We start from the raw sequence: 18,736 nt of genomic DNA, 5'->3' as shown, positions 1-18,736 counted from the left end.
TCTTGCTAATGATAGCTATATCGATCAACTTTAAACATTTTGGTTAGATCGATAGAGTGCTCATCCGATGAAGTTTCCTAGGTAAACTCACGCTTTTTTCTAGAAACTCGCACTTCTGGTCAAACTGACGGTACTTCCAACTCAGTTGCAATGTCTATTGTAACTGAGCTATATCCACACGCAATTTAAATCCTGATGCTCTAAATTCATTTAGGTGATTAAAAGAACCTTCTATCAATATAATTGCAGTGTTTATATCAAATTGTACTACACTTAGTGGACAGAAATCATGGGGTACCTACCTAGTAATGGGTAGGCCAGATAAGGGCAGTCACACGGCGAGGCGTTGAGTCCACTACTTCACGAAAGCGTTCCACAGGTATTTCTATTCATGCTTGTTGCATTACTGTCCATAAATTCGTCGTGTTCCTGGGTGGAGGATCCAAAGCTCGAAAGGACTTTTCCACAGCATCCCAAAGATGCCCCACAGGGTTCATGTTCAGTGAACGGGGAGGCCAGTCCATCGTGGGAAAATCTGCGGAATTCTCTTCGAACCATGTTCTAGTCACCACGGCTCTGTGGGACAGCCCATTGTTCTGTTGGAAGAGTCCATTTCCCTGTGGGTGCACGATGACCATGAAGGGACGCAGATGGTCTTCAAGAATGGACACGTAACCTGGACCTTTCACAGATACGTTTAGATTTACCAGAGGTACCAACGTGTTCCAGTTGAACACGTCCCAGACTGTTACCAACCGTCCACCTGCCTGGACAGTTCCTTGTTGCAAGACAGGTGCATAGCATCGCAGAGCGATGCTATGCACATGTCTTGTCAACAAGGTGACGCTCCCGTCCGCTCCAAATAATTGGAAACGGGTCTCATTGGACTAGCAGACATCGCAAATCATCCAAGGTCCAGTGCTAACGTTCTTTTTCCTAGTTGACGCGTCAAGTCCTGTGTCGTGGTGTTAGCAATGGGACTCTGGTGGGTCGGCGGCTTCCATAACCGATTTTGCAGCAGCCTTCGACAACGTCTCAATCCCAGCTATAACAGTAATCCTCAAGGAGTATTTCCTCATTTCAGGAAGCACTTTAAGCATTCTCACTAACACCCTTCAAGAAAGACAAATTATCGCAATAAACGGGAAACAAACAGCATCTTACTGTATCTCCAGGGGTGTACCTCAAGGGGGCGTATTGTCCGCCACTTTCTTTGCAATAGCACTAGCCCCATTTTTAGCTCAAAACTGTGAACAATTTATTACATATGCTGACGATTTGAAATTTTTTGTAACATCTAAAGAACAAGAAACTGCACCCCATCTATCAGAGGAAGCAAACGAGGCAATCAAGAAGCTAGAAGAATATCTGCACTACATTGGCCTGAAACTTAATGAAAAGAAAACTGCCCAAATGACCTTCACCAACAAAAAGAAGAAAAATGAAATTACGATTTTTGTGAACAATACCAGAATCCAAAATTCCCCCGCACATGTTGACCTTGGCCTTAAGTGGGATGAAGGATTAAACTTCATATCTCACTTCGAACACATTAGGAAAAAGACATACGCAGCACTGTGGAGCACTAGACAAGAACTCACCGGTCTCCGAAGCCCTCATCTTATAATTCAATACATCCTTAAATGCGTTACACCGATTCCGTTGTACGCATCGACTATCTGGTCATCAGCCCCTGAGAGCAACATCAAGGCCTTCTTAGGAGTAGAATACTGGCTCCTGAGATGGCTAAACAAGATTGCCGGGAAACCGTTTACCATCTCAAGAGCGGTCCTGTCTGCCAATCTGGACATCACACCCTGGAAGTATATCATCACAACCAGAAACATCTTAACTCTGGCAAAGCTACTAACGGAGAGAATAGATTCGCCGAAAGTGGGAAACGTGATCACTCGCCCCCGGATGATACGACCGAGAATAAAGAGGGAAGAACCAAGTCTCAAGTGCCAACTGACTCGATTGGACTCTCTGGGGAGATTTTTCCCAGCAAATACTGTGAATTATTTTAATAATTTAAATATAGATCCAGAGAAACTATGTACAGACAAAATGTATAGGACAGAAATCTTTGGTAATGTGTATCGGCAAGTGTAAATATAATAAGAAGACTAATTTAATAATTTATATAATAATATTTAGCATTTAACAACCATTTGCAATTAATTAAACCAATTTAACAATTAATTCATTAACCACATATTCTGTGTTTTTACATCTCCAATTTTGTAAATAAGTTCATGTAAACATGCTTGTAAATACTATAATGTAACCACACCCTCTAGCCACGTGCTGTCTATGGGTGTCTCGAAAGAGAAATAAACAGATAATAATAATAATAATAATTTCGGCTAATGATCGCCTGACGGTCTTCGTGGAGACGTTTCTGGCACCTATCTTGTTGAAGTCGTCAACAATTTGTGCCACTGTCGCTCTCCGGTTGGTTGAAACAATACGAGACAGATCTCGACGGTCATGTTCAGACCCGGTATCATCTTTCTTTCAAAGTCGGGTGTCTGCGCCGGTAGCACAGTGGTATCGGAACCGTCTTCCCCACATTGGGTGGAAAAGGCCCGGGTTCGAATCCCGTCGATGATGCGAAGAACTTTAAGGGGCTTTTTCACTCCGTGGCTGAGTTAGTCGGTCTCAGGCATAGATAGCAAGGTTTTCCCTCAGAAACTGGAGTTTTTCGTCCAGCAAAACAGACAAATCGACCGTACAATACACGCAATTTACAGACATAACACACAGAGCACGGCAGATGAATTTAATTATTCGGGTGGCCTAAAAATAATAGTTTTTTTTTTTTTTTCAAAGTCGGTTTAACTCACACCGTTTATCCATACTGACATCGAATTACGGTCTACATGCATGTAGTGTACCTATATACCTTCCAAGCGGTGGGTTCGTCCACTAGCGAGACGGGTGACAGAGTCGTGTTACTCAGGAACCAGATATCCCTTGAATTTTGTCATTTCAGTCTACTTTACATGGCTTTATTACTTTATTTATAATACTCAGTAATGCATACCAAACAACTACACTTGTAATAAATTTAAAAGAAGTAATTTCTGTAAACAAACATTTCTTTAGACTGCACTTTGCATCTTTTCCTTTGGCCTGTTCCTTGATTTCATTTAATGCAGTTGTAATATCCCGTAACCGATATCGTACTGCTTCAACATGTTTTATGTTTCCTTCCCATCTTCTTTCTGCTGGAGATTTCAGAGTAATTTTTACGTGTCGTTTTAAAATAATCCACCTACTTGGCAAAGCATCGCAAATCGCGTATAAACTTTTTAATGTACCAAAAAACAATTGTGTTATTGTTGAAGAATGTGCTTCATCAGATACAATTAAATTTAAATTATACGCCACGCACGGAACATAAAAAGCTCTTCTATTTTCTTGTAAAATTCTTGCTTTTACGCTATTTGTTCCAAAAAAAATTATAATATTTGGTTCAAATAATTTTTCATTGCTTTCTCTCAGTGCCAAATTTCGTGAAGCTTAAATAATATAATATTTAAATAATAATATAAAATATTATTTAATTATATCATTTACTCGTTCCAAAATCATTCTCCAAAATTTTTTTTTTATTTCTCTATCAATATTTGATCTGCAAGATCCATACTTTTATTGGATTTTAAATGGAGCACTAATTCCGTCCACTGTTGCATGTTTATTTTATGATTTTGAGCGTTCTCATGCAAGCTTAAACCATTTTATTACTCCCAACTAGAGGGAGTAATACTCTTGATTTGATAATCAGCAGTGATTCTTCATGCATTAAGAATCTGCAGATAAATGAACCACTAGGTGGCAGTGATCACAGTGTGCTGAAGTGGGATTTACTCAAAGAGGTAACTACCATTAGGGGTAAAGGGAAGGGTTATTGCTTCCGTAAAGGCGACTACGATGGACTGAGACAGTATTTAAATTCTATACAGTGGGACCAACTGATGATGTTACCAACAGCAAATTCAAAATGGGAAGCATTCAAAGAACTTATCTTGGAAGCTACTAGGCTTTACATACCAACTAAGAAATATTGTTCAAGGTTTAGGCCAAAATGGATGTCAGATGAACTAATCAGGCATATGGCAGAGAAGAAAAATGCATGGGATACATACAAATTAACACATGACACAGAAGCCTAGGATAGATACAAGTTGATATGCAACCAAGTTACAAAGGAGGTTAGGCAGGCGAAGGCAGATTACGAGAAATCCTTGGCAAGGGATGCAAAGAAAAACAGCAAAGAGTTCTTTACTTATGTAAACTCTAGAAGGAAGGGGATGAATCAGATTGGTCCACTTGATATTGATGGGTCAACTGTTGATGATCCTGCTCAGGTAGCTAACAAACTAAATGAATATTTTGCATCGACATTCACACATGAGGAGTTATTCAGCGAGGGGAATGCAGAGGTGTATTCAACTCTAGCAGTAAGCTACAGAATCTTGAAATAACTGGGAGTAAAGTGGAGGAGAAACTGTTGAAGATAAACACAAGAAAGGCACCCGGGGTGGATGGGATCTATCCAGTTATATTAAAGGAGGCAGCAAAGGAAGTAAGCAAACCCTTAGCCATAATTATGAGAGCTTCCTTGGACTCAGGGGAGGTACCCATAGACTGGAAATGTGCAAATGTGACCCCAATTCACAAAGGAGGATCAAAGGCTGACACAAGTAATTATAGACCTGTGAGCTTAACTTCTGTTCCAGGAAAATTAATGGAGGCACTGGTTAAAGAAGCACTGCAGGATGATTTAGACAAGACTTCAGTTATAGCTCAGACACAGCATGGTTTTGTTAAGGGGAGGTCTTGCCTGACCAACTTGATTGGATACTATGATGCAGTCACAAAAGAACTGGATGCAGGGAATAACTTTGATATTATATACTTGGATCTTAGAAAGGCTTTTGATACTGTTGCACATGGAACACTGCTACACAAATTGGAGCAGTGTGACATTGGAGGCAAATTGCTGCTATGGATAAAGGGGTGGTTGAGGGGGAGAAGACAGAGAGTGGTAATCAATGGACACTGCTCATCGTGGACTGATGTTATTAGTGGAGTCCCTCAGGGCTCAGTGTTGGGTCCATTATTGTTTTCTGTATTTATAAATGATATTGATGATGGTATATCAGTCTTAATGTCCAAGTTTGCAGACGATACAAAGGTTGGCAGGGTTGTCATGGACACTACTGACACTATGCTGCTGCAACAGGATCTGGAAAGGTTGAGCAGATGGGCTGAGAGGTGGCAAATAAAGTTTAACATTGACAAATGTAAAGTACTACACATGGGAAACAGCAACCCCAGAGCAACGTATCAACTGTGTGGTACTACACTGACAGTGGTAGAGAATGAAAGGGACTTGGGGGTAGTTGTGCAGGCAGATATGAAATTCTCTGAGCAGTGCAGACGGGCTGCAAGAGTAGCTCATGGAGTATTGTCAATGATATACAGGAATTTTTCCAGCAGGGATAAGGAGGTGATTATTCCATTGTATAAGGCGATGGTCAGGCCACACCTAGAGTACTGTATACAGGTCTGGAGGCCTCATTTCAAGAAGGATGTAGAGCTGCTGGAATGAGTACAGAGAAGGGCAACAAGATTAGTGAATGGAACAAAGGGGTGCTCTTACGAAGAAAGGCTTAAGTTTTACAAATTACAGTGTCTGGAGACTAGGCACCAGCGAGGTGATCTGATAGAGGTGTATAAAGCCTTGAATGGTTTAAGCATGCTCAATGCTGATGGGATTCTTCCTCTAGCTCAGAAAAATCACCTGAGAGGGCATAAATTCAAATTGAGGAAAGACAGATGTAGGATAGACGTGCGAAAATTTGCCTTTAGCCAGCGGGTGGTTGGTTGGTGGAACAGACTTCCATCCCTTGTGGTGGAGGTTGATAGCCTAAATAAGTTTAAGGCTCAGCTGGACAGGTATTTTGAACGAACAGAGGGGTGAAGTGGAGGTGGTTTTTTTTTTTTTTTTTTGGCTGATGCTGCATAAGCTTTCTTTCTTGCATCAAATGCCTCTACTAATGCTAATGCTAATTTTGTGAATGATGCCAAGAACCCATTAGTTTTCAAGAGAATATTTGCATGGCAAAATAATTTGCAACAAAAGCAGAAAAAATCGCGTCCTTTTTTTCCCCGAGTATATCAACCCCAGGGGCTCACATCTGGTGTGTATGGGCTTGGCACACCCACGGTCCTGAGCTGGATATCATCATCCTTCCCTTTCTTGGTGATTCCTCTCTCTCTCTCTCTCTCTCTCTCTCAGGGTAACTGGGGAAATTTTTTTGGCTGGTGCTGCATAAGCCTCAGGCGTCCTTGCATCCAGGGACGGATATCCCATTGGGCACTGTAGGCACAGTGCCTAAAGCCTACGAACAAAGGAAAAAAAAATTTTTTTTCAAAAACCATTTTCGAAAATCATTTTGTAACGCGTGATATTTTTTCGCAATCGACTCAGGAGTTTCAATTCAATACGCATGCGCTATCTAGCGACAGTTGTCGAAACTAGAAGAATAGAAGTAAGTGATAGTCGACCGTCAATTGAGGCGGTTTATCATTTACTATAATTGAAACTTGAGTCATTAATTGAAGTGATCACGGTCAAGGTTTTAAAATAGAAGAAACATTTTTCTCCCTTTTTTTTTTTTTTAGCACATTTCGGAAGAAAAGTGCCTACGAACACCAAAATCCAGCCCTGCTTGCATCATATGGCTAATAATAATAATAATAATAATAATAACAAGTCCCTTCATGCTTTCCACCATTTTTAAGGTCCAGTAGCGATGGTCATTTGAAACCGTCAGTGATAAGGATAAATGGCTAGCCTTTACATGAAAGCGAACCGTTTTAAATGTAAATCTGCGTTGTTATGGGTATATCTGCGTTGTTATTATTTAAACCTAGTTTTACTGCAACAAAATTGCAGTAAAACTAGGTTTAAATAATAAAAATAGGCAAAAATTAAATTCTTTAACATCTGATTATAAAATAAATAAATTTACTGTAATATAAATAATATTGATTTTTTTTAAAATCTAATTTTTATTTTATTGTATTAAGAAACCACCATTTTTTTTGTTTAAAAAAAAAAAAAAAACTATAATCGGAATTCGCCCCCCTACATTCCCGTACCTAGGTACGGCACTGTCCAGTACTCAGGATGGCAAGTCATCATCATTTAGACGATTCTTTGAGATGTCGGGGCTTTGGATGACTTGAAGTCGTGTATTCTCAGGCAAAGGAAGCATGTTGGCTTAAACTTTTATTCAGAGCCGTCTCGGCAGAATGGAAGCAGTTTCAGGAGACAGGAACCTTCTCAAGAAAAGCTAACCGAGGACTACGTTAGCCAGAATAGGCCACTATTTGGCTCTAACCGCAAGAAGGAACCCCATAATGTCCTATCATCAACGTCTCTCGAAGTTGCTGCGACAACAGGTGGAAACATTTCCAACCGGACTGTATTAAGAAGGCTCAATCCCAGTGGACTCCATGCAAGGAAGCCAGTGATTTGTATCCCATTAATACAAAACCACTTCAGAGTTCGTTGAAACTGCTACCATGAAAATATCATTAAGACCCCTGAAAATATGGGGACAGTTCTGTTTTCTGACGAGTCCTGTTTTAACTTACGAAACAAATTCTATACGTTATTTCATCTGCAGACAAGAGGAATGCGGTTCATCCCTCCTACATCACAGAAAGGAACACTTACGTAGAAGGCAGCGTTCTCGTTTGGGGAGGAATAATAATCAACACACGCACCCCTCGTCATGTTTTTAGCAGGGCTGATGTAACTGTGTAGACATATTGAGAACGAATCGTCAAACCCATGTGCGAGTTTTTAGCTGTGAGGTTTTTTTTTTTTTATGTGAACCCTAATCACGAGAGGTATTAGAACCTATATTACTTAGTACCATGCTTGGAAGGTTGGCCCAGATTTTCTTTTCATGCATGACAACGCCACTGCAGATAGAGTTCAAATGGTGGAAGGATGTCTTGAAACTGAAGATATCCAATGACTGTCGTGGCCAGCATGATCATCTGCGCTGGGATTTGTTGCCGCTGAATTTTATATCGAGCCTGGTTCACTCCTGTCAGTCCTGTTTAGCCGTGGGGGGGGGGGTCACACGCCGTGCCGATGTCATATGACCGTATTTTCGAGCATCTTGTGTCGACTTCTGTAAATTAATTCTAACACAATCACTATAAATGTTCCTTATACCTGTCAGAAATTTCTCGATGTCTCATTTCATCTTTATTCTATGTCAGCATCGTACATCAGCATATCAAAATTTGTCCCGTTTCATCGCAGCTGCATGAGCTACACAACGTTTTCTATGTGTTCTGTTAATTTTGTCGAGAAGTGTAGGAATGTTGCTTCCAAGTATCCGTCCGTGCTATGAGGAGGTACGCTATAACTATGTACATAAATGGGAAAGCAGGTCAGATCTACACGTTCGATTAAAGAAATTAGATTTTATTTTGAAAATTGTATTATTGCCAGTGCGGAACTGTTTGTTGAGGCCGCAACAGACGAAAAGGTCCTTGACGGTGATGGTGACTGTTGTCGCGAGAGAACTCGTGTAACCTACGAACTTGTAGCATAAACCTCGGGCTTCCTTGCACCATATGGCTAATAATAATAATAACTTCAGCTTTCATATGTTTGGACACAAAGACATTGCATCTTCGTGTTTTAGTCATTAATATCTTAGTTCAAGTATATGCCCTTGGTGTCGCTAGTAGCCGCTAGGGGGGGGACTTATATGGCGGCTTCGTTAATTGAAGAAAATATAATTTATCAATGGTGTAAAGTTGCTATGCGTTATTGCAGTCAAAGTTGGTGGTATTTTTTTATCCATTTTATTTTGTGTCGATTACCATCCGTTTTCGGAAAGAATTTAGAGGCAGAAGACACCTGTCGGATGTTTTTGAGTCTTGTAAAACATTCTGGGCTACAGTGTTCCCCTAGTTACTGCGCTATTGGTAAATTGTTGATAAAGAAAAATTGTATTTTAACTTGAATTTAATTTTATATGGTGACATACAGAGCTTGGGGATAGTGAGGCAGGCCGCAACCACAGTCACCGAATGGATTTGAAGGTTTAGAATAAATAAAACTCACTTATTTTCATGGTGACGTTTGTTAAAACTCCGGAGGACACACTGGTGTAAAAATTACTCAGTGAATCTTGAAAAGAGCACAAGTTCTTAATATCGCTTCCCCACGCTTCAATAAACCCACAAGAAAATTTCCATGTTTAATGAGACTCACATTATGCTTAATGAAAATTAATGGAACTCTCATTAAGTTTAATGAGTGTTTCTTGAGTTGTACTGAGACATTCCTTGTGAACCAGAATTGATATTAGTCGTGGTAAATGATGTGAGGAAGCAAGGTTATATAGGATCAGCAGAAACAAATAAAATTGTCAATTCCTTCTAATAACACTTGACAACATGAGTTTTGCCTTCATTAATATATCAGCTATTTGCAGCCAGTTTTTGTGCATAAATTCTTAAAACTGTTACGTAGTTTACATATTACATGTATAACATCCCGATTTTTACATACACTGTTTTGTGTCTACCCATAATACACATATTTTACTATGATTTAGGGAAGCAGATAGGACACTGATCTGTTGCTATTACTTGCAAAGAATGTTTGATGTGCCCATAAGTGGTAGTAACATTGGAGGGTTAGCTTATTGATCCTTATTTATCTACCCTCACCTCTCTCTCTTTCAATATTGGAGTGACAGTTGCAGTGTGTGTGTGTACAGTTTACTGCATATTATGTTTCCTCCATATTTTTCCTAGCATTACACTGTTGAAATGGTTGAAAAGCACATTAACTGAGTGGTGTGCATATGTGCATCGTAGGGTTCTTAATCCATTTTTTTAAACCACCTGATTTTAAGAACTATTTTATTCTGATTTGATTGAAGAAAGACTGATTATTTTTGTCCAGAAACCATCATCTGCAACTGACTGATTTAGCCATAGTGAGAAGAAAGCCCAAAAATGTCTCTACATTCTCCATTCCAGATTGACTCAATCCTGCAATTTTTGAATTTGGTTCATAAAGGTTGTTGGAAAAACCAGCAGCAAAAGTGCTCACATTCTGTTACTTTTCATTTTAATTTTCTTCATCTTTGTCTTCAGTGTGCCATCTCTTTGCAGAGGTCTGCTGTTTTCACATTGGACGAACCTGAGATAGAAGCCCTAAACAAACCCTTGTTACTCTGATCATATTGTTTTCTCCATCACCTGGAGATTTCGAGCAGCAGAATTTTAAGTAGAAGTAAAGGAAGTGTCAAAATCATCCTTACAGTTTCTGCTAATTGTATGAATGGTTTTCAGTAAAAATGCAAGGAAGAAAATACACGGTGTTGTTAAATATGCATATTCTTTTTATTTTGGCTTTTAAGATTGGTGATCAGGACAAAACTTGGGCAACACCTATGCACTGAATTACTGACATCCCAAATCTGAGGATGTGGCTAATTCAAAAAATTAAAAGTGCATGTTTTGCTTTTCCTATGATGTGGCGAGAACCATCCAGCCACATTGGTTGCTATTTCTGCATGATAGGAATATCAGGGATGTTCAGTAAAATCAAACATAGCATTAAATATCCTAACGTATCATCCACAATAAGGCCTATTTCAAAAAATGAAGACCAATACCAGATTTTCCAAAATCATAGGAAAAAGGAAGTAGTGAAGCAAAAACATTTCAATGACTTAGTTCATGATTTAAACTTAACTACAGAGAAAGTAGAACTCCTTGGTTCTAGGTTACAACAGTGAAGCAGGAACTGAAATTAGTACATTACAGTACATCAAAAATTTCACAAAGTGTTTTCCAAATATTTTATTAGGGAAGACTGTTTCTGTAATGATATTGGTTGTCTTCTGAATGAATTTGGCATTGAACACAGTCCTAATGACTGGTGTATATTTACTGACACCTCAAAATTAAATTTAAAAGTAGCCTTGCTGCACAATGGAAATGCATTACTATCAATTTCTTTATTTCATGCTGTTGACTTGAAATAAGCATATGAAAGAACTCGGGTGCAGTGAAGTACAATGACTTTTATTGGCATTAGTAGAGACATATGATGCAAGAAAGCAATTTTATGCAGCATTAGCCAAAAAAAAAAGAAAAACCCTTCCGATTTCACTCCAAAATTTGTCTAGTTCTGCCTTGAATTTAGCATATTGCCTTGAGACATATGATGCAAGAAAGCAATTTTATGCAGCATTAGCCAAAAAAAAAGAAAAACCCGATTTCACTCCAAATTTTATCTAGTTCTGCCTTGAATTTATTTAAGATGTCATCTTCCACAACGACATATGGAAGTTTGTTCGAGCAATCAACCACCCATTGCCTAAAGGCAAATTTCTACACATCTATTCTACAATTGTCTTTCCTCAATTTGAATTTATGCCCTCTCAAGTACTTAATTTGAGCAGGAGGAAGAATCCCATCAACATTGAGATTGCTCAAACCATTCAATGCATTATACACCCAATCAGATCACCTCACAGGTGCCTAGTCACCAGACGTTGCAATTTGCAGAACTAAAAACTTTCTTGGTAAGAGCAACCCTTAGTCCTACTCACCAATTTATTTGCCTTTTTTCTGTACTCATTTCATCTTCTCTACATCCTTCCTAAAATGAGGCCTCCAGACCTGTATGCAGTACTCAAGATGTGGCTTGAACATTGCCTTAAAGTAGAAGATAATCCCCTTCTTATCTCTGCTAGCAAAATTCTTGTATATCATTGACAAGATCAAATGTGCTGCTCTGGCAACCTGTCTGCACTGCCCAGAAAATTTCATATCCGAATGCACAATTACCCCCAAGTCTTTTTTCGCTCTACTACCTCAGTGTAGTACTGCATAGTTGGTACATTACTCTTGGGTTACTGATACCCATATGCAGTAGTTTGAATTTGTCAACATTAAACTTTATTTGCCACCTCTCAGCCAGAGTGCCTATCTTTTCTAGATCCAGTTACAGTAGCATGTTGTTATTACTGTCATTAACAACCCTACCAACCTTTCTATCCTCTGCAAACTTGGACATTAAGCTGATATATCATCAATATCATTGATAAATAAAGAAAACAACAATAGGCCCAACACCGAACCTGAGGGGACTCCACTAATGCCATTTGAATACTACTCTTTGTTTGCTCCCATTCAACCATCCTTTATTCATAGCAGCAATTTGTGCTTAATGCCATACTGCTTTAATTTGTACTGCAGTCTTCGATGTGCAACAGTATCAAAAGCTTTCCTGAAATCCAATTATATGATATCAAAATTATTCTTTGCGTCCAGTTCCTTTCTGACCACATTGTAGTATCCACTCAAACTGGTCAGACAAGACTTACCCTTAACAAACCCATGTTGTGTCTGAACTATGAATGCAGTCTTGTCTAGATCACCCTGCAACGCTTCTTTAATCAGTTACTTCCTTATTTCTCTCGAAACAGAAGTTAAACTAATAGGATTGTAATTATCTGTGTGTCACCCTTTGATCCTCCTTTGTGAATTGGGGATATGTTTGTGCATCTCTAGTCCGTGGGGACCTACCCTGAATCTAAGAAATCTCTTATAATTATGGCTAATGGTTTGCTTATTTCCTTTGCTGCCTCCTTTAATATAAATGGATAGCTCCCATCCACCCTATATCCCCTTCTTATGTTTAACTTCAACAATTTCTCCTCTACTTTGCTCTCAGTTTTAACAAAATCATTTAGCTCCTCTTTTGGAGTTTGAAACTTCTAGCCTCCACTTCCTACAGAATTCCTCACGTGTGAATGTAGAAGCAAAGTACTCATTCAGTTTGTCAGCTATCTGAGCAGGATCGTCAACAGTCGAACCATTGATATCAACTGGATCAAACTGATTCATTCCTTTCCTTCTATAGTCTATATAAGTAAAGAAGTTTTTGCTGGTTTTCTTTGCATCCTTTGCCAAAGATTTCTCATAATCTGCCTTTGCTTGCCTAATGTCCTTTGTGATTTGATTTCAGACTAGCTTATATATACCATTGGCTACTGTATTACCTGATAATTTATATGCAGCCCATATTTTTCTTAGTTTCACAGTTTTTCTTAGTTGGTATGAAAAGGCTAATTGCTTCCAAGATTAATTCCTTGAATGCTTCACATTTATAATTTACTGTTGGTAACATCATCAGTTGGTCCCACTGTGTAGAATTTAAAAACTGTCTGAGACTACTGTAGTCACCTTTATGAAAGCAAAAACCCTTCCTTTTAACCCTAATGGTAGTTACATCTTTAAGTAAATAACACATCAGTACACTATAATCACTGCCACCTAGGGTTTCTTTATCTGCAGATTCTTAATTCATGAATAATCACTGCTGATAATCAGATCAGGAGTTACTTTCTCTGGTTGGTTCTTGAACATGCTGCTGTAGGAAACAGTCATCCAATAAATCCACAAAAGTCTTGCTAGTGTTCAGTGACCAACCTACAAATTCCACTCAATATATATGGGAAGTAAAATCCCCCATTATAAGACATTCTGATTTATTCACCCACTGTATTTCTCTTTTTCTCTTCCATTTGTGGGTTGTACTCTTCACAGTCATTAGGCCTATAACACATTCCTACTGTCAATTTTGCTTTCCCAGTGCTTATGTCACACCAAACTGACTCAAGACTGCATGGTCCATACTTGTCAACTGTATGCACTTCTTAACTTACAACATAATCCCTCCTACATTTCTATCCTGTCTGTCCTTTCTGTACACAGTGTACTCCTCAAATTTTGCATTTTTTATATCTGTCTGACACCACGCATCTCATATCCCAACAATATCCACCTTTGATGTTTTGACCAGTGCTTCAAATTCATAAAATTTATTTACTATACTCCTAGCATTTGTGTATATGCAAGTGTACAGAACCTGTTCTTACTCTTTGATTCCCATTACACAGCCCATATACTTACTTGTTCCTTGATGACTCCCAGAAATTTTTGAAATTTCTAACACCTTGCTATCCAGGCTGCTGCTCATTCTAATAGAAGCAGTTCAAGAATCACTTTCACCTCTGCCTATGGCTACTGTTAATCTATTGGTCTGTGCATTCCTCCTTATTTGCTCTTAATATTATACTGCTCTAATTTGTACTGCAGTCTTTTATGTGCAACAGTATCGATGGTTTTCCTGAAATCTAAGTATACAATATAAAAATTTTCTGCATCCAGTTCCTTTTTGATTGCCTCATAGTAACCATTCATATTTGTCAGACAAGATTGTCCCTTAAAAAAAACCCATACTCTGACTGAAATATAGCTACATTCCTGCTTAGATGATCCTGCATTACTTCTTTAAACAGTGACTTCCTGGAACAGAATTTAAGCTAACAGGTCTGCAATTAGTTGTAATTGCTAATTACATTTGTAATTAACAGTTCCGTAATTTCCTTGCACATTGCTCTGTTCTTTTTGGTGATATTTTGAAATGTTGCATCCAGAAGTTGACAGTCATTTATATATCTGAAGTGTGTATTTGTAATTCTGTATTGGAATCAGGCTTATGCTTTTCTATTGAACTCATCATGGATCAGTGGATAAAAATGGGATTTTTAAAGCATTAAGGTGAAAACTGTGATAGAAAAGAGAGTACTAGTGATGATTGTGATGAAATCAGTCTTGTGTTTTCAGATACATATGAGGATCAAATTAATGACTCACTTGAACCATCTGTTAATGTTATTAAAGTAGTAAAGAAATCAAATCAAAAATATTATAAATAAATAAATAAATCTTTATTGTGAAGTAGAGTTACAGCACAATATCCCATCACGGCGATGAGCGCCAGGGGTTTGCATATAGCATAAATATGATGAAAATTATTTGAATGATGACTAGAGTGAACCTATTCCATTGTTTCATTTGTTTGGAGACAAAAATTCTGGTATATGCTGTATATTGCCATTCAACCTCAGGTGGCCTTTTGAAACATGCAAGGAATACCAGGCAAAACTATCAGGATTTTTATTTCAAGGTCAAACAACATTCATGCATCTTTGAAACTAATGTACAGAGTGATGGGATTGAAAATGTAGAAGCTGCTGGAGCCTTGTTTATAGTGTTGTATTTAATTGCAAAGGCCAGAGCTGCTGAAGTAATTGGCAAGACACTCATCAAATTTGCTGCCAGAGAATTGGTGAAAGTGATAATCTTGGACAATTTAAGAAAAACGATTGATAAGGTTCTTCTCAAATAATGCAGTTATTTCATTAACATTAGTAAAGGCATATGATGCAAGAAAGCAAGCTTATATAGCATCAGCCAAAAAAAAAAAAAAAAAACCCCGTCTCATTTCACCCATCCACTTGCTCCAAATGTTTGTCTAGTTCTGCCTTGAATCTATTTAAGCTATCAACTCCTACAATGATAGGTGGAAGTTTGTTCCAGCAATCACCCTCCCGCTGGCTAAAGGCAAACTTCCGCACATCTATCCCAAAACAGACTTTCCTCAATTTTAGTTTATGCCCTCTCAGGCGATTATTTTGAGCAAGAGGAAGAATCCGATCAGCACTGAGCATTCTAAAACCATTCAAGTCCTTATACACCTCAATCAGATAGCCTCGCAGGTGCCTAGTCTCCAGGCACTGTAATTTGCAAAATTTAAGCCTTTCTTCATAAGAGCAACCCTTTGTGACATTCAATAATCTTGTTGAAGATCATTCAATAATCTTCTGTATGTGTTTCAGCAGCTCTTTCAGCAGTTACAGAAGATCATTCAATAATCTTCTGTGCTTGTTCCAGCAGCTCTACATCCTTCTTAAAATGAGGCCTCCAGACCTGTATACATTTCTCAAGGTGTGGCCTGTCCATTGCCTTATACAAGGGGATAATCACCTCCTTATCCCTGCTAGAAAAATTCTTGTATATCATTGACAAGACACCATGAGTTACTCTTTCAGACTGTCTGCACTGCTCAGAAATTTCATATCTGACTGCACAATTACCCCCAGGTACTTTTCATTCTCTACCACTGTCAGTGTAGTACCACACTGTTGATACATTACTCTGGGTTACTGCATCCTGTATACAGCACTCTACATTTGTCAATGTTAAACTTCAGTTGCCACCACTCAGCCCATCTGCTCAACTTTTCTAGATCCTGTTGCAGCAGTGTACTGTCATTAGTGTCATTAACATACCTGCCAACCTTCGTATTGTTTGCAAACTTAGACATTAAGCCTGATATACCATCATCAATGTCATTATTAAATACAGAAAACAACAATGGCCCCAACACCGAACCCTGGGAGACTCTACTAATAACATTAATCCATGAAGAGCAGTGTCCATTGATTATCACTCTGTCTTCTCCCACTCAACCATCCCTTTATTCATAGCAGCAATTTGCCTCCATTGCCATACTGCTCAAATTTGTGCAGCAGTCTTCCATGTGCAACAGTATATGTTTATCAAAAGACTTTCTAAGATCCATATATATGATATCAAAATTATTCTTTGCATCCAGTTCCTTTGTGACCACATCATAGGATCCAGTCAAATTGATCAGACAAGACTTCCACCTAACAAACTCATGCTGTGTCCGAGCTATAACTGAAGTCTCGTCTAGATGATTCTGCCGTGCTTCTTTCACCAGTGCCTCCATTAATTTCCCTGGAATAGAAGATAAACTAACAGGTCTGTAATTGCTTGTGGTGTTCTTTCTTCCTCCTTTGTGAATTGGGGTCACATTTGCACATCTCCTGTCCATGGGTAATTGTTTGCTTGCTTACTTTGCTGCCTCCTCAATATAACTGGATAGATCTCATCCACCCCAGTGCCTTTCTTATGTTTATCTTCAACAGTTTCTCCTTCGCTTTGCTCTCAGTTATTACAAAATCATCTAGCTCACTGCCAGAGTTTAATTCACCTCTGGATTCTCCTCCCTAAATATCTCCTTGTGTGTGAATGAGGATGCAAAATACTCATTTAGTTTTTTAGCTACCTGAACAGGATCATCAACAGTTGAACCATTGATATCAAGTGTACCAGTCTAATTCATCCCCTTTCTTCTAGAGTTTATATAAGTAAAGAACTCTTTGTTGTTTTTCTTTGCATCCTTTGCCAAAGATTTCTCGTAATTTGCCTTTGCCTGGCTAACTTTCTTTGTGACTTGGTTACAGACCAGCTTATATCTATCATAGGATTCCGTGTCGCCCAATAATTTATATGTATCCCATGCATTTTTCTTCTCTGCCACATGTCTCATTAGTTCATATCACATCCATTTAGGCCTAAACCTTGAACAATATTTCTTAGTTGGTATGAAAAGCCTAGTAGCTTCCAAGATTAATTCTTTGAATGCTTCCCATTTTGAATTTGCTGTTGGTAACATCATCAGTTGGTCCCACCGTATAGAATTTAATTACTGTCTGAGACCACAGTAGTCACCTTTATGAAAGCAAAAATTCGTTCCCTTCCCTTTACCCCTGATGGTAGTTACCTCTTTGAGTAAATCTCACTTTAGCATACTGTGATCACTGCCACCTCGTGGTTCCTTTATCTGCAGATTCTTAATGCATGAAGAATAACTACTTATAATCAGATCAAGAGTATTACTCCCTCTAGTTGCCTCCTGAACATGCTGCTGTAGAAAACAATCATCCATTAAATCCACAAGAACCTTGGTAGTGTGTGTGTGACCGACCCACAAATTTTAGTTAATATCTGAAAAATTAAAATCTCCTATTATAAAACACTGATTTTCTGTCCCACTCTATTTCCCTATACAGATGTGTATTATACTCATCAGAGTAATTAGGCCTATAACACACTCCTGCTCTCAATTTTGCTTTCCCAGTGCTTATGTCATACCAAACTGACTTGACACTGCTCTGTCCCCCTCTCCCATGTCTACAGGCTGTACTTCCTTGGATTTTGTGTTTCTTAACTAATAGCATAAACCCTCCTCCCTTCCTATCCTGTCTATCCTTCCTGTGCACATTGTAATTCCCGAATTCCATTTCTGCATTCCTTATATCTGTGTGATACCACGTCTCTGATATCCCAACAATATCTGCCTTTGATGTTTTGACCAACTCAAATTCGTCAAATCTATTTACCAAACTCCTTGCATTGTGTTCACGCAAGTATACATGCACTAGTTTCCATTCTTAGCTACCATAACAAAGCCCATGTATTTACTTGTTCTGCAATGACTCCTAGTAGTCTGAAATCCCCTACACTTTATTTTTGTGACTGCTGCTCATTCCAATAGAAGCAGCACAAGAATCACTTTCACCTCTGCCATGGCTACTGATAATCTATTAGTCCGTGTATCCCCCAAAGTTTTCTGATCAACGTAACACTGACTTGATAACATCAGAGAACAAATATTCATGCGCCCTTTCTGTTTGTCTCCCATCCCTGTAGAAGCAGTCTCTCCTGTTAACATGCACAGACCAGAATGAGAAAAATTCTACCCATTGAGTCTTGCACAATCTCTCCAAGGTCGTATTGAACCACAATTGATAGATATCAATGGAAATGTAAAGCAGAATTATTATCCCGAGTATGAGTAAACCTGTCATCATCATCATCAGCCATTTTCAATCCACTGCAGGATGAAGGCCTCTCCAGCAACTTTTCAGTTCCTTCTGTTTTGTGC

At 38.6% G+C, this 18,736-nt stretch overlaps 1 protein-coding gene across 1 annotated transcript in view; it reads left to right on the top strand.

The window, feature by feature from the left end:
• Positions 1 to 8,811: 8,811 nt before the first annotated feature.
• The window catches only part of LOC150091108 (uncharacterized), a 233,263-nt gene continuing 223,338 nt past the window's right edge, over positions 8,812 to 18,736 (top strand). The window contains exon 1 of the mRNA XM_090381926.1: positions 8,812 to 9,030. The gene's annotated coding sequence lies outside the window, so the exon portion shown is untranslated. The remainder of the gene's footprint in view (positions 9,031 to 18,736) is intronic.

This window comes from Mastigoproctus giganteus, chromosome 1 (genome assembly GCF_048544385.1).
Source record: "Mastigoproctus giganteus isolate SK-2022 chromosome 1, ASM4854438v1, whole genome shotgun sequence".
NCBI classification, from domain to species: domain Eukaryota; kingdom Metazoa; phylum Arthropoda; class Arachnida; order Uropygi; family Thelyphonidae; genus Mastigoproctus; species Mastigoproctus giganteus.
This window is presented reverse-complemented; position numbering and strand designations above follow the sequence as displayed.